This window comes from Halichoerus grypus, chromosome 11, assembly GCF_964656455.1.
Source record: "Halichoerus grypus chromosome 11, mHalGry1.hap1.1, whole genome shotgun sequence".
Classification (NCBI taxonomy): Eukaryota; Metazoa; Chordata; class Mammalia; order Carnivora; family Phocidae; genus Halichoerus; species Halichoerus grypus.
Genome location: NC_135722.1, coordinates 11,697,185 through 11,713,868, shown reverse-complemented (window position 1 = coordinate 11,713,868; position 16,684 = coordinate 11,697,185). Strand labels below are relative to the sequence as shown.

At 41.7% G+C, this 16,684-nt stretch overlaps 1 long non-coding RNA gene across 1 annotated transcript; it reads right to left on the bottom strand.

Annotated features, from left to right (window-relative positions):
• Nucleotides 1-14,760: 14,760 nt before the first annotated feature.
• On the bottom strand, nucleotides 14,761-16,678 carry LOC118547221 (uncharacterized). The gene is made up of 2 exons (XR_004923010.2): nucleotides 16,504-16,678; nucleotides 14,761-16,000 (listed from the first exon to the last, which is right to left on the bottom strand). It is a non-coding gene; the product is annotated as an uncharacterized LOC118547221 (long non-coding RNA).
• Nucleotides 16,679-16,684: the final 6 nt, after the last annotated feature.

Below are 16,684 nucleotides of genomic sequence, written 5' to 3'. Positions count from 1 at the left end.
TCTGAAACACATGGATTTTGAATTCTCCACAAAATATCTAAATAGATAATATATCTTTCAACAGATATTTCAATAAAATGTGTATCACAGGAAGATGAGAGCCATGTTGATCTTATGGTTTCATGTGTCCCAAAGCCCATCATCACATGCCTCTAGGGAAGTGCCAAAAATGCAATTTAAGAAGCACCAATATAGGAAAAGGAACATTGGACTTTTTGGTGATAACAATTAGGATTTAATCCTGATTCTCTCACTGGACAAGTTATCTGAGACTGAGTCTTCTTATGTGCAAAATCAGAATGACATCCTCTGTGGGTAGAGGAGGTTGGAACAGGTGGAAGAGAGAGCCCAAAGAAGTTTCACCTCTCCCCAGGGAGGAGGAGTTTTCCAGAATTGGTCAGTTTCAAGGTCACTTCTTGTCTGCCAGTGGGTGGGGGTTACTAGGCACTAAAATGTCCACAGGTGGGTCAGGCCTCCTTTTGCTCTCTGCCTGCCTGACCTTCTCTGGCTCTGTTTCCCCAAAGATCTCAGGCATCCTCACCTGCCCTTCTCTTGTAGCAGAGTCAAACCTAGGTTGACAAGATATCAAGATAGCATGTGCGTTTAGAGGAAAGAAAGAATTGCCTTAGGGCAGGTACTCCATTCCACATTTTCAGAGTTATATTATTATTAAGATTCTCATGGGAACACAGCTGGGCCACAGCAAGAATTGATTATTGTTGGCTCTCTTGGCTAAATCAGTTGTACTTCTGAGTAGATAGATTTTGTTTCTTTTTTTTTTTTTAATTAGTAATGTAATTATAGAGCATAAGTGGATATTAATGGAAATTAATTCTATTTCTTTGAACCCTATTATCCAGTTATACCCTTCTCTAAAGGCTACCAGTGATGTGATATATTTATGTAACTTCCAATGGTATTCTATGCAATTTTAGATGTGTACATACTGTGATAGCATACTGTAAATGTGATTCTGTCCATTTTATTTGTTGTTCTTGTTTTCCACTTAGCAATACATTTTAGAATTCTTTCCTTATTAGTTCATATAAGCTGCTTCATTCTTTAATGGCTACATATTATTCCAATGTGTGGATTATACCATAACGAATGGACCTGTGTTCCTATTGATGGACACGTCTCATGTTATGCTCTCACATATTAAATTCATCAAAGACTTAAAATCCACAGAGGCACCCACAGAATGGGAGAAGATATTTGCAAATGACACTACAGATAAAGGGCTGGTATCCAAGATCTATAAAGAACTTCTCGAACTCAACACCCAAAAAACAAATAATCAAATCAAAAAGTGGGCAAAAGATATGAAAAGACACTTCTCTGAAGAAGACATACAAATGGCTAACAGACACATGAAAAAATGTTCATCATCATTAGCCATCAGGGAAATTCAAATCAAAACCACATTGAGATACCACCTTACACCAGTTAGAATGGCAAAAATGGACAGGGCAAGAAACAACAAATGTTGGAGAGGTTGTGGAGAAAGGGGAACTCTCTTACACTGTTGGTGGGAATGCAAGTTGGTACAGCCACTTTGGAAAACAGTGTGGAGTTTCCTCAAAAATTTAAAAATAGAGCTACCTTATGACCAGCAATTGCACTACTGGGTATTTACACCAAAGACACAGATGCAGTGAAAAGAAGGGCCACATGCACCCCAATATTCATAGCAGCAATGTCCGCAATAGCCAAACTGTGGAAGGAGCCGAGATGCCTTTCAACAGATGAATGGATAAAGAAGATGTGGTCCATATGTACAATGGAATATTACTCAGCCATCAGAAAGGATGAATACCCAACTTTTACACGAACATGGATGGGACTGGAGGAGATTATGCTAAGTGAAATAAGTCAAGCAGAGAAAGTCAATTATCATATGGTTTCACTTATTTGTGGAACATAAGGAATAGCATGGAGGACATTAGGAGAAGGAAGGGAAAAATGAGGGGCGGGGGGATTGGATGGAGAGATGAACCATGAGAGACTATGGACTCTGAGAAACAAACAGGGTTTTAGAGGGGAGGCGGGAGGGGGGATTGGTTAGCACGGTGATGGGTATTAAGGAGGCCACGTACTGCATGGAGCACTGGGTGTTATATGAAAACAATGGATCGTGGATCACCACATCAAAAACTAATGATGTATTGTATGGTGACTAACATAACAATAAAATTAAAAAAAAAAAAAAAGAAAGAAAGAAACTAAAGCCCAGAGCTGTAGCTAGACCTCAGGGCTCCTGGGTGATCTTTCTGCAATTCCACAGAAAGTGCCATAACACATTGGTGAAACAAATCTCCCCATGTCCATTTGATTCAAATCGGGCCAAGAATCTGAGAAACAGAAATCTTCAGCTGCAAGGTGGTAAAACCACTTTGGAAAACAGTGTGGAGGTTCCTCAAAAAATTATAAATAGAGCTACCCTATGACCAGCAATTGCACTACTGGGTATTTATCCCCAAGACACAGTTGTAGTGAAAAGAAGGGCCATATGCACCCCAATGTTCATAGCATCAATGTCCGCAATAGCCAAACTGTGGAAAGAGCCGAGATGCCCTTCAACAGATGAATGGATAAAGAAGATGTGGTCCATATATACAGTGAAATATTACTCAGCCATCAGAAAGGATGAATACCCAACTTTTACATCAACATGGATGGGACTGGAAGTGATTATGCTAAGTGAAATAAGTCAAGCAGAGAAAGTCAATTATCATATGGTTTCACTTATTTGTGGAACATAAGGAATAACATGGAGGACATTTAGAGAAGGAAGAGTAAAATAAAGGGGGGAATCGGAGGGGGAGACAGACTATGAGAGACTATGGACTTGGAGAAACAAACTGAGGGTTTTAGAGGGAAGGGGGATAGGGGGATTGGTTAGCCCGGTGATGGGTATTAAGGAGGGAATGTACTGCATGGAGCACAGGGTGTTATATGAAAACAATGAATCGTGGAATACTACATCAAAAACTAATGATGTATGGTGACTAATATAACAAAATAAAATAAAATTAAAATTCAAAAAAGGAAGACGTGGCATATATTTACAGTGGAATATTACTCAGCCATCAAAAGGAATGAACTCTTGCCATTTGCAACAGTGTGGATGGAGCAAAAATGGGTTATGTTGAGCGAAATAAGTCAGAGAAAGACAAATACCATGATTTGATTCATGTGGAATTTAAGAAACAAAGCAGATGGACATATGGGAAAGGGGGGAAAAAGAAGAGAGAGGGAAACAAACCGTAAGAGACTCTTTAGACTAGAGAATAAACTGAGGGTTGATGGAGGAAAGTTGGTGGTGAATGGGCTAAATGGGTGATGAGTTTTGAGGAGGGTACTTGTCTTGTTGAGCACTGGGTGTTTTATGTATGTGATGAATCACTAAACTCTACTCCTGAAAACAATATTACACTGTATGTTAACTAGAATTTAAATAAAAATTTGAAGAAAATAAATAAATAATATCTCTAATTTGCAACTAGGATTATAAGTCAGATTCCTTAAAATAGACACACTTGCCTCTTATTGGAAGATAGAAATAAGATAGAAACCATCTTTTTTCTTCTGGCAAACAATGTCATAGTAAAATGAGTGTCTAGAGAGAGTAGTGTTGGCCATGGTAAGTGTCAGTGTCTAGTCCTCAGCTTCATGTGTATCGAGGAGTGATTGCAAGCAGTAGGAGAAGCCAAAATCCATATTGCAGTGTCTGGTCATTTACTTTGAGAGTATGAAGAGGCATTTGTAACAGCTTCCTCATCTACCTTCCTGATTCCTGGTTTGCAACTGAGAGGGTGCATTCTTGAACTCCATTCCAGTGCAGGCCCTTTGAATCCCTCCCACTGCTTTTGTCATTCTAAAGATGTTCTAGGGACGCCTGGGTGGCTCATTGGGTTAAGCATCCAACTCTTGGTTTCGTCGGCTCGGGTCATGATCTCATGGGTTGGGGGATTGAGCCCCATGTCAGGCTTTGCACTCAGCATGGAGTCTACTTGAAAGATTCTCTCTCTCTCTCCCTCCCCACCCTCACCAATAAATAAATAAATCTTTAAAAAAATGTTCTAGCAGTTAATCCCTTCAGTTGAATCTCTTTTACCTGCACAGATCTCTGATACACCCTCCTTACCAATTGGCCGTTGATTGTCCAAATATGTGATAGCCTTTCAGTTGTGCAAATGCCATAAATCTCAGAGAAATTGTTGGTTCAGAAACTCTAGATCTGTATGTGTATTAGAAAGATACAGGAACAACTGCTAAATTCAAAAGAAAAATAGCATGAGGTTATTTCTCACATGGTAGTCTAAAGATACAGCCCTCTGTGGTTGTGGGAATTTCAGGGGGTGATGGTATTAGGTTTTCTCTGTCAGGTCCAAGATGGCTACAAAACCTCCAGCCAGCACCCCTATACCACAGCCAGGAGTAAAAGGAAAATGTGCAAAAAGGGAGTATACCTCTTCCTCTTAAGAACACCGTCTAGAAACTGCATATATCCCAGCTGCTGGTACCCATTGTCTACCACTTGGTTACGTAGCTCACTTAACTGAAAGTCAGGCTGTGAAATGTAGTGTTTATTCTGGATGACCAGATGCCCAGCCTAAATTCTTTTACTTTGGAATAAAGGGAAAGTAGATTTTGGATGAACTAGTCGTGTCAACCCACTCATCTAGCCTCTCTGGTGTCTATATACACTCTTCTTTCTGCTCCCAAAGATCGTCCAGGATTCTGGGTGATGTACATGTCTCTCCATCACATCTGGATGCAGCTCCTCATAGCCCAGAGATGAATCTGCCCGTTCCCTTTCACCCTACTCACAAACCCGATAGACCATAGTGGAGTATGGCCAAAATCCAACCACTTAAAGTAAAATTTCAATTCAGAAAAGAGAATGGAAAATATAACTGTTCCTGTCCCATTGCAGTGATCAAATTCTGTTGTGCGGGAAGTGCCAGGATGCCCCGCTCTGGCAGGGAGCATAAGTTTAGGTTAGCTCACTGCAGCTGTTGGTCACTGCTCATGGCAGTTGGAATTGCCTTGACCTTTGTCCTTCAAAACCTCAGATTTTGTCCTTCGGGGTGTTTTTTTCTGTCCATTGTTTTCTGTGGCCATTTCTTTTGTTTCTGCAAAGTCTAGTTGTAGTAATTTAGGATTTATGTGTAGTAAAATATATCCTTTTTGGGATACAAGTCTATGAATTCTGACATACATATACTGGAGTAACTACTACCACAATCAAAAAGTTAAGGAGCGTTTATTTTATAAAATATACAGTGCAGTCAACATGCTTATGGAAATTTAAAGGTAATTTCAGTCAATGTATAGCTTTCCCTAACTTCTAGGTGCAATCTGAAGTATCTTCCATGATGAAGTGATAAATTTGCTGTTAATTTTCGTTTCTTTTACTTCTGGAACATTCAAATCAGAATCCAAACAGTCTATACATTGTATTTGGTTCTAGGAGTCTCTTCAGTCCCTTTTAATGTGTAAATTCCCCCTTTATCTTTTTCCTGACATGTATTTATTGAATAAAGTGGATCATACTTGTCCTGTAGAATATTCTACATTCTGGACCTTGCAATTCCATCTTTCTGGTGTCATTTAATGTGTAGTTGGAGTCCCTGTATTTCTTGTAAACTGGTGGTTAGATCTAGAGGCTCAATTATATTCAGTTTGGACTTTTTGCCAAGAATACTTCCTAGGTTGTGCCAAGGGATGTTTGGCCTTCCAGTTACATTTACTGTGGGTCAATATCTGATTCTCATTTTCATAGCATCATGAGATTTAGGATAACTCCCACTGGCTTCCTAAAACTGAGTGTTGAATCGAATCTCTGGGGAGCTCACTACTTCAAAGAACTAAGCGAAAATCATTTTCCATCTTCTTTTATTAAACTTTAAAATCCACTCCCACAAAATTCCCTGGTTTTTGATGGCAAGGTTTAGCAACTCCTGAAAATTCTCTTTGCAAAAAACTTCTTTCCCACACATTCTGCAAATCGCCCTCAGATCATAGTAAGTTTAACTCTGGTGTGAAGGTTAATGTTATGTGTCAACTTGACTCAGCCACAAGGTGACCAGATACTTGGTCAAATATTATTCTAGGTGTTTCTGTGAGGGTGTTTTTGGATGAGATTAACATTTAAATTGATAGACTGAATAAAGCTATTTATTCAGTGGGTAGGTGGGCCTCATCCAGTCAGTTGAAAACCTGAACAGAACAGATTTGGGAGACCCCCAAGTTACAAGGTATGCTTCCTGTAGGGCTGTCTTTGAACTGGGACGTTGACTTTTTCCTGCCTTCGTACTTGAACTGAAACATTGGCTTTTTCAGGGTCTCAAGCCTGCCTGGTTCTCAGACCTTCAGACTCAAACTAGAACTTCACCACCGGCTCTTCTGGGGGTCCAGTTTGCTGACTCACCCTGCAGATCTTGGAACTTTCCAGCATCCATAGTCACATGAATCAATTACCTATACTAAGTGAAATTATATTGTTTTATATATGTTTATGGATTCTGTTTCTCTGAAGAACCCTAATACATATGGTAGCAGGACCTCTACAGTGAGGCATAGAACATGAGGGAAATGTCATCTTTCTCCTACCAGAAGAAAAAAGAGAAGCAGCAAAGAGAATGAATGTGTCATTCAAGTTTAGGGGATGCTATTTTCCATGTCTTAGAAGACTCCCAAATACCATAACTCCAATTCTAAGAAACTTACCCTTTGTAAATGAATGTCTTAAATTTCACAAACAGGACAGGGAAATTTGTGCATGCAGTTGCCATCAGAATTTAGTAACATAAAAAAATCAATCTCAGAGTTCTGGTAATGAAGAGAGAGATAGGGGCGCCTGGGTGGCTCAGTCATTAAGCATCTGCCTTCAGCTCAGGTCATGATCCCAGGGTCCTGCGATGGAGCCCCGCATCGGGCTCCCTGCTCGGCGGGAAGCCTGCTTCTCCCTCTCCCACTCCCCCTGCTTGTGTTCCCTCTCTCACTCTCTCTCTGTCAAATAAATAAATAAAATCTTTAAAAAAAAAATGATGAGATAGATATTTCATACCAACTCTCCCACCCTACACACACACACACACACACACACGCGCGTACACTGAACAACCAGAAAATCTAGACTTAAAATAGGAAACACCTGTGTGAAGGCATCAGGACTCTACCAAAGCATCTGGGAAGTACAGGGCCAATATCCCAGTGAGGAGGGAAGCCCAAAGGTGTCAGCTCTGTAGTTAGTGCTGATTTTACCTTAGAGGCACCTGCCAATTCTGGAGGAGATGACTGAGAGGCTGAGTAGCTGACCAGACATTTGAAGAGAATCATGAAACTGAGGAGGCACAAGAATTAGAGCTTAAGGCCTATCAAGTAGTAGGGGTTCTGGTAAACACAGGATTTTGAATGCAAAGTGTTGCACCCATAAATAAGAATGTTCCAGAAATAGCTCAGCCTTCACAGGGATACACATCAGTTTGAAATCACCTCAGTCCAAAATAGGTTAAGGTGATTGGGGATTACTAGGGATGCCAGCCCCGCCACCTCCCAGAATGAATTGTAAAGTCTCTTTGAAGGAAGGTTATATCATGCTGAGTCTCATAGTTTTCCTACAAGACAAAATTTGCTACATAAAAATGAAACCTTGGACTTTTAAAGAGAAGGAAAAGGACTTGTATTGGTGACATAGATTAAGAAAGACGGCCAAGATGTAGACTTGATGAGAAGAATGTGACCATATTCTTCTATCCAATACTAACATGAGAAATGTATTATGATTATTTACTTATATGCCAATTGAAGGGCCCAACATGTTTACTTGAGAGACAGGCCTTCTTTCTTAATTACTATCTGAATAATGGGGAGTTAAGTTCTACTCTCGGCATTTGACTCATTCTTTCTCTACCAGACCACCACAGGTACTGACATTTCCTGTTTGGTATTTACTGAAATTGAAAGAAGGAATTATGCAACAAAAGGCCAACTATAACTGTAACCAAGAGGATACCTTTAGACGTGTCCACAAAACTGTGGGCCCTCTTGTCAAATCCTGGGAGCCCAGTACTCCTGCACCACACACATAAGGATTTCAGATCACCTGATCCTGCTGCTGCAATTAAATGTCCACTGAAAAATTTTCACGGGAGCTCCTAATTGGGGAAATCAGATCTTCAAACTTATGTTTTTAAAAAGCATGCAAAGGAAGCCTGCCTATCTCAGTGCCAATCCTAGGAGGCTAAGCATATGCCACTGCTTGAGCTTGCCTGCCACTTGACCTGCCCCCTTGAGCCAAAGATGGGTCCAACCAGATGCCCAGACAAGAGGTGGTTCTAAGTGCTTATAGTAAGATGTGTTTTCCACCGAAATTTTCGGTAAAGCTTATCACTGGGATGTGCAGGAGTCAGACACCTAGACCCTGGGACTTTGCCACGATCAGCACATCTGAACTTGGGATCTGTAGCTCAAGCGTCACCAGCTCTGTGCTGGCATCCCTGAAGCGCTCTCTATGCCACCACGCCCTTCCCTCATTTCTGTATAATAGCACACGGGTGGTAACTCTCTTTTACCTGTCTTTTTCACCTACTAGATTGTAACTTATTTGATGATAAGGACAACGTTACATTCTTCAATGTATCCCCAGTGCTTAACACTTCTTTAGCACACACATCAAGTTCTAGTAACTCCAAAAAGAGTGAGTACATTTTTTTAAAAGAAGAATTTAGATTTATAGTTCTTAGACACAGGTCAACGAGAGATGAATAAAGGCTATCCTCTAGTATATTCATGGGACTTCTACCCCAACAAATACTTGTCCTGGAACAACACAAATCAGCTAAAGATGAGGCCCCAAGGGTCGGCTCCTCCAGCCCTTCTGTCTTTGCTGCTTGGTCCTCCCAGGCTTTATCCAACCCTGCAAAGGGCAGCCAAGAAGAGAAAATCAGAGGCTGGTCCACACCTCCATGGTAAGATGACTTGCAAATCCACCTTCATAGAACATTGGCTTTGGCCTGGTATTTTTTGTTTTGTTTTGTTTTGTTTTTTCTTGTTGATTGTGAAGGTCAGTTATATGGTTAAAGTAGTACTAAAAAACCAAACCCTCAAAATGAAATCTGACTAGTGATTCTTCTAGTCAGTCTCATCATGTTGTCCAACCGCTTCCCAAACTTACAGCAAGGGAGGAAAGGATACATAAAATAACTGGTAGGCTTCGGGAAACAGAAAGCGGCTTCGATTCACCCCCGGGAAATTACAGTGTGCTTTTGCTGTCGTTGCTGCTATAAAAAGGCCAGGGAAGAAACCCAATGTTGAGGAATTAAACTTCCTAATATGTTATATCTTGATTAACAAAAGAAAAATATATAACAAAATATATTTTAAAATTCTGCCTGCTCTCTCCTTTTCAGGGCCAGAAATACCTGGCGGCTAAGTTAATAAAAAACAAGAATCCCTTTACATGTTTACAATAAATCCAGGGTATCATCAATGATGGAGAAAAGGGCACTTGACTCCCAGCAAGGTGAGGTACATCAATGCTAAACTGAAGAGGCGGCGAGGCAGCCCCAGCAGGCCAAGCCAACCTCAGTTCTGGCACCTTTAGGCCAACAGCTGGATCTAGGAGGAGCACTTGAGAGAGAGCGTCCAGTTCCGCAGCTTCTCAGCTCGCTGCTAACGTCTCCGGCTTGTCAGGCACACAGCGAAGGAAAAGCAGTTTCCTGCCGCAGGGAACGAGTTGGGCAAACCGCCTCCCTCTTGTGCTGCTATTGGGCAGGAAGGATGTCAATCCTCGCCCTGGCTCCGCCCCCTTCCCACCCTCTCTCAGGCTCATCCTCTCGCGCCACCTGCAGGCGGCCGCCCGGACTCGGCTCGCGGTGAAGAAACGCCCTCGCTGGGCGGGGTTCTTAGGGACTTGGCTCTAGCGGCCGGGACTTTGCAAGAAGGGGGCTTCCTGCGCTGAACTCGAACTCCGAGTTTAAGAGCACCGCGGACGCCGCGAGAGGATCCTGGAGGGACAGGTGGGGGCGGCGGGACGAGGGGAGAGCGGGGCGGGGAAGAGCTGAGGTGGGGAAGTGCGGACTTGGGGTGGGGTCACGGAAACCCACGGAGCAATGGAAAGGACGCGGATCCTAGAGCCTGAAGGCGCGGGGCCAGCTTTCTCCTCCGCAAAATGGGGGGATAAAAATGGTGCCCATTTCGCAGAGGGGTTGTGGTGATTTAAAATACGTGGCGTGCGTAGCACACCGCCAGGCAGAGTGTGCGGTGTTTGTTAATGAACAATTGACTTTAAGGATCTTCTAAGCAGGAGTCTCTCACCGGGGTAATTTTTTAAAGATGCTCCTTACGGAGCCTCACCCAGGATTTGTTGAACTATAACATATTGGGTTGGCTTCAAGAATCTGCATTTTTATTTTATTTATTTTTTTAAGAGTTTATTTATTTGAGAGAGAGAGAACAAGCGGTGGGGAGGCGCCGAGGGAGAGAGAGAGAAGCAGGCTCTCCTGATAAGCAGGAAGCCTGATTCCGGGCTCGATCCCAGAACCCTGGGATCATGACCTGAGCTGAAGGCAGACGCTTAACCCACTAAGCCATCCAGGCGCCCCAAGAATCTGCATTTTTAAAAGACTGCCCTAAATATTTCTTATGGACACTAAAGTTGGGGAATCACTCATCTGTGATTTGCAAATGAAGGAACTGAGAGGTGCCCAAAGTCTCTCTGCAGAGTCCTAAAAGACTGTAAGGCTCTAAGACTAAAATCCTCCCGTACATCTTTCTTTCCCTCCAACTGGTTCCGTGGCGCCTAGCAAATTTACCAGGTTCCTAATCTGTGAAATGTAGACAGAGTCACACCCACTGCCAAAGCGGTGAATGTGAGGATTAAATAAGACTCAGGTGTGTCAAGCACAACCCCAACGGGCGACAAGTGCTGAATGAAGGTTCCCACCCGACCCCATCCAGTTTTCGGAGGTGCAGAGGCCGGTCCCCACCAGGAAGCTCTTAAGTCAAACAGCCTGCCTTGGAAGTGCGAGTCTCAGGAAGGGGGACTGGGGAAGGTGGTTAGGGACCGGCCATCCATGGTGCTCAGTCCCGCTCAGCCAGGTCAGGAGCTGCTGGTGCACCAGGAATGACCCGCGGCGGGTTTCTGCGTCGCTCTGTAGGAGGAAGGACAGAGGGCACTCCAGCCGGAGCCCCCTGCGCTGACCCAAGGCCTAGGAGCTCTGGCCTCTGGCCACGACTGCGCGACTCGCGGAGGATACCGCTCTTCCCGGAGAGAGGATGAGCCCCGCACTCAGGCAGCCTCCTCCTTGGAGTCTCTGCAATCAGGGCGGTGCAGGCACCCTCTAAGCAGTCTAAGCAGAGCTCCCCCCCCCCCCCCCATGACGGCGTTACCTTGTCTTTCGCCCTCCAGATCTTGGGCGGATCTGGAGTCTTATGATCTGGCCCTGAATTTAGGAATCCAGGTCGCTCAACAGTTTTGACCTCAAACTGAAATGAACATCACCTCGTCCTGCTGGTGGAAGAGTAATTTGGTACATCCTTTTGTATTAGTAATATTCCCCCAAACCTAGAAATCATGTGCAACTTTTGACCTAGTGCACAGTCTTGTAGACAAGTATGCACCAAACAGAGTAATATGATAGTCATAAAAGAAGTAACAATGACAGCACCTATCATTTAGGGACTATTTGTGCCTGGTATATTTGGACACTCATTCCATACGGCCTCACTGAAGCCTCCCCACATTATGACTAGTTCTAGCAGGAGCTGTTCTTTACCCGGGGATGGCAGAAGCCAAAGAAAGGCGAACAGAAAGAACAAACAGTGGCACCCAAGGCCAAGCTCAGCTAGTTTTCGGTCTGTGCACATTCCACTGTCTAAAGCCAATCAGGTGGCTAAGCCTGACATTAATGAGGTGGGAGGAACTGCAGAGTCACCGGGCAAAAGGTGTATATACAGGGAAGGGTGAAGATTTGAGAACAATTTCTCACATTCATCATCTGGTTCTTCCAGTTCTCCAGACTTTCCAAAATCAGAGAAACAGAATTAGGGTTTCCCTAATTCCCAGAAAATCAAAATAAATGTTTTCTAAGGCAAAATTACATAAAGCTTTACAAAACTTTAAATAGCAAACATGTATAGTGTGTCCTGGAAAAGTACTGTGCGTAGAACTAGATTGTATTAAACTGCTCTGGATCCATGAATGTGAGCATTCATTCATTCAACTCTGTATCCCTAATATCCAGTACATTATCTGGAAGCAGGAACCAACATGTGTTTTAAAAGAATGAAACCATGTTGGAAATTCCATTATGTGTGTACCATTTCCTCCTTCCTAAGGGCAGGACTCTCCTCAACATTTACACTTTACAACTCTTGTAAATTATAACTGCACATTTATGTGTTGAAGAAAGGATTGCATAAATGAAAAAAATGTGTAGGAAGAAGTGAGCTGCTGTGCCTTCCGCCGTTAAATATTAAAGGCAACCATAGAACTCTTTCAATAGAAAGAGTTTAGCCTTAGTTTCAGATGGGAGTTCAAATCCTGACAGGAATGTTTCTGGGCAAATACTTGCTAAACCTTTGATCTGTGAATCAGGGCAGATGACCACACCTTCCCCACAGGGTTATTGAGAGTATTAAATGAAGCAGGCAGGACGCCTGGGTGGCTCAGTCGGTTAAGTGACTGCCTTCGGCTCAGGTCATGTTCCTGGAGTCCTGGGATTGAGTCCCACATCGAGTCCCACATCGGGCTCCCGGCTCAGCGGGGGGCCTGCTTCTCCCTCTGACCCTCTCCCCTCTCATGCTGTTTCTCACTCTCTGTCAAATAAATAAATAAGATCTTAAAAAAAAAATGAAGCAGGCATATGCATGTGTCAAGCAGAGAGAAGGAGCTCAGAGCAGTCCCCCAGCAGATCTTATTTGCCTGTATACCCTCTTGACTCCTTCCACCCGCAGATATAAGTGTTAGCCCATCTGTGAAAGCAAACAGCCTGGCTGGCCTTTGCCAAGGAATCCCATGCCCCTCTCTCCATTTATAAATTACCAATAAAAGTAATTACAATATAATGTTATACACCACCACCAATTTATTTTAAGAGTTGTTGATATGTTTCCCATAAGAAAATTAGTCATAGAATATGTGAGTGATTTATTAAAGTTAGTGTTTATAGACCACAGTGTCATATAAACCTTTCTTGGTTTCTGAAACGGGTATTTATTTACAGTGCTTTCAGTAATTAAGAATGAGTTATAGAAGAACCATGAGAGACGATGGACTCTGAAAAACAAACTGAGGGTTCTAGAGGGGAGGGGGGTGGGAGGATGGGTTAGCCTGGTGATGGGTATTGAGGAGGGCACGTTCTGCATGGAGCACTGGGTGTTATGCACAAACAATGAATCATGGAACACTATATCTAAAACTAATGATGTAATGTATGGGGATTAACATAACAATAAAAAAATTTAAAAAAAAATCCAAAAAAAAAATTGTGAATGTTACATTTAAAAAACATGAAAAAAAAAAAAAGAATGAGTTATAACAGGCAACCAAAAAAGAAGTTTGTATCAAGTATGATGAACCTGGAATTTTTATTTACTTTTTTGGGTTTTGTTTGTTTTTTTACAGAGGAAGCATGGCTTTTAAGATAAATTCTGAAGTAAAAATGGAAAACAAGGCATCTTCATGTATGATATAAGCTTTTCCTGCAAGAAGGCCTTGCAAAAAAATTAACAGCAACAACTGCGGGGGTGCCCCGACTCTTGGTTTCTGCTCAGGTCATGATCTCAGGGTTGTTAAGTCAAGCCCTTCATCAGGCTCAGTGCTGGGCTTGGAGCCTGCTTAAGATTCTGTCTCTCTGTCTCCCTCTGCCCTTCCCCCAGGACCTCTTGCACTCTCTCTCTAAAAAAAAAAACAAAGAAACAAAACAAAACAAACAACAACAACAAAACCCTGCAGATGAGGTTGTACTTTCACATGTTTTATGTAATGTATTATAGGCACATTATCTAATTAAGATTTTCTAGCAAGGATTTTACATTCAGGAGTCACAGTAAACATTCTCCAAATAGACCAGTTACCACAGCATAATTATACCCATGCATATAATTGTTGATATCTGTTTCCCATAAGAAAATTAGTCATAGAATATATGAGTGATTTATTGAAGTTAGTGTTTATAGACCACAGTGTCTTATAAACCTATGAAAAGCCTATTTTTATGTTTTCCAAAATGTCACAGAGTAGTATAAACTTTGAATATAATAACAGGGCGAATTTCTGTAGCAGAATAACAAACACAGGAATTATTTATAAAAATGCTACTGTATTAAGTCCATTTGCTCATAACTGTTTAACAACATAAAAGCTAAAAAAAAAACAAAACCATAAAAGCAATAGGCAAGAAATAAAATGGAGAATATGCATAGGAAGAAAACTCATTCCATACTGTTACCTTTATATTCGACCTTGCATGTAAAAATTAATCTCTTCCCATCATGGAAAAAAACACCCCCTCCTGCTTCGCCTCCCCCCCCCCCACCCAACAACTTACTGGCTGCAAATTAAGTATGGAAGAAAACACTTTTAGGGGCTAATGATGGGAAAGAGTTGTTCTCTGTAGACCTAATCTAGGAATGAAGAAATAGCCTGTTTGATTAAGCCTTTACAAGGAATGCATCTACTTTTTTAGGAGTTCCCTGGTAATTATAAGAACTCTGGTCTTTAGCAGACAAAAGAAAACAAGAGGAAGATTTCATAAATAAGTTTAATGGTCAAATTGCTTTTAAAACTTTTTGGTTTCTAGTCTTGAGAATGTGAATTTTATTTGGTTTAGCTCTCACTAGCTCTATATTGTAACTTTGTAATTACAACTTCATTTTGTCTGAAATTTGGAGAAAGAAATAATAGAAGATGTAGGGGTTATGAAGGAAAAAGTGTGACAGTAATCTTTCATCCAAAAAAGTTTATTTTCCTATGTCCTTAAGGCAAAACATATTTTATTGTGAATATATTTAAGGTTTAGGAAATATTTGTTATTTTATGTCCTTTCCCCAAGAAGCCAACACATAACTTACGAAGCCAGAAATGTTTTAAAAATAAGGATTATTAGGGGCACCTGGGTGGCTCAGTCGTTAAGTGTCTGCCTTTGGCTCAGGTCATGATCCCAGAGTCCTGGGATCAAGCCCCGCATTGGGCTCCCTGCTCTGCGGGAAGCCTGCTTCTCCCTCTCCCACTCCCCCTGCTTGTGTTCCCTTTCTCGCTGTGTCTCTCTCTGTCAAATAAATAAATAAAAATCTTAAAAAAAAAAAATAAGGGTTATTAGAATTATACAAAATTATAGAAAGATTTAAGAAAAAAGTGATAGATACCTTGCTACATAGTAGGTGGAGTTGCACAGATGTCTCATAGATTAGAACAGATTTTATTTTAACTTTTCACTATCTTCTTGTGCACTAATATTTCATAGAGACAAAATGTTGAATTCTTAACATGCATGTTTGGGAAGTGTTGTTAAGCCCACTGTCTTCTAAGTCACTATTTTGTTTATACATTGAAATGTACAAAAGACAAAAAAAAAAAAAAGGAAGGAGGGAAGGAAAAAAAAGAGGGGAAGGAAAGAGAAAAAGACACAGAAAATGCTTCACATTGGCATAAATACATTCTCAGTGGACCAGACATTTAGATGTACTCTTCATTATAGGTCTTCTTACTCCATGGTATCTGCACAAGCAGTGGCTTCAACAATACCAAAAAGGGACAACTTCACTCTTCTTCAGAGTTGAGATCGTTTCTTAATTTACAGATAATATCTCAAAAGTCTATCAAATGCTAACAAGTCAGCTGGAGTAACGGACCAGGAGGTTGCTGGTCAATGTTGGATAATCACCAGGATAGCTCTCCAAAACCAGATAGCTCAGATTGTTGGGCAGTTTCAACCCCAGTATTTTTACCACCTCTTGCTTGTCATTGAAATTTTTACTGCTTCAGAATCTACAATGCAAAAAAAAAAAAAAAAAAAAAATCAGCCAAAGTTAAGTCTTTGGCGATCATTGCATGCACTACTCTCAGGAGCATAGAAACTTCTAATAATTCAGAGAATGATAGTGAGTGGTGAAATTTTCATACAATTTGGGTTTTCTGTTTGTTTTTTGCCTTATTAAAGTTTACTCTTTCCAAACCCCAGAGAACCCACAGAAGAGGAGGCAGTAATTGTAGTTACTTTGGGAGTGCTGTATGCACATTAAGTCCGGTTCCCCCCAAATTATCACATATATTGTAGTTAAACCAACACACTTTTCAACCCTGTCACTCTACACACATCATATATTCCTCTGTCAATTGCAGAAAACGTGTCACGGTTGTAACTGTGGCTCCTTTTCAAATCGAATGCGTGCACATCTGCTGTTGACGCAGATCCTTCAACAGCAGGCTGTCTGCAAGCCCTATCCTACTGGAGTTGTCAGCTCTGAGATTCTTATTCCTGGAGTCCCTACCGTTTTCTTCATCAGGATTGTAAACGTCTGCCTGTATTGGTGGACGTTTGGAGAATCGATTCATGACAAGGTCCTTCACCCCACCTCCATTCTCGGCTTCCGCTTCTTCCTGATTGTCATAGTCATGGAACCTGTCCCATCCGCTGGGAACGCCGGAGTCGCCCAAGTCCCCTCCTCCCCA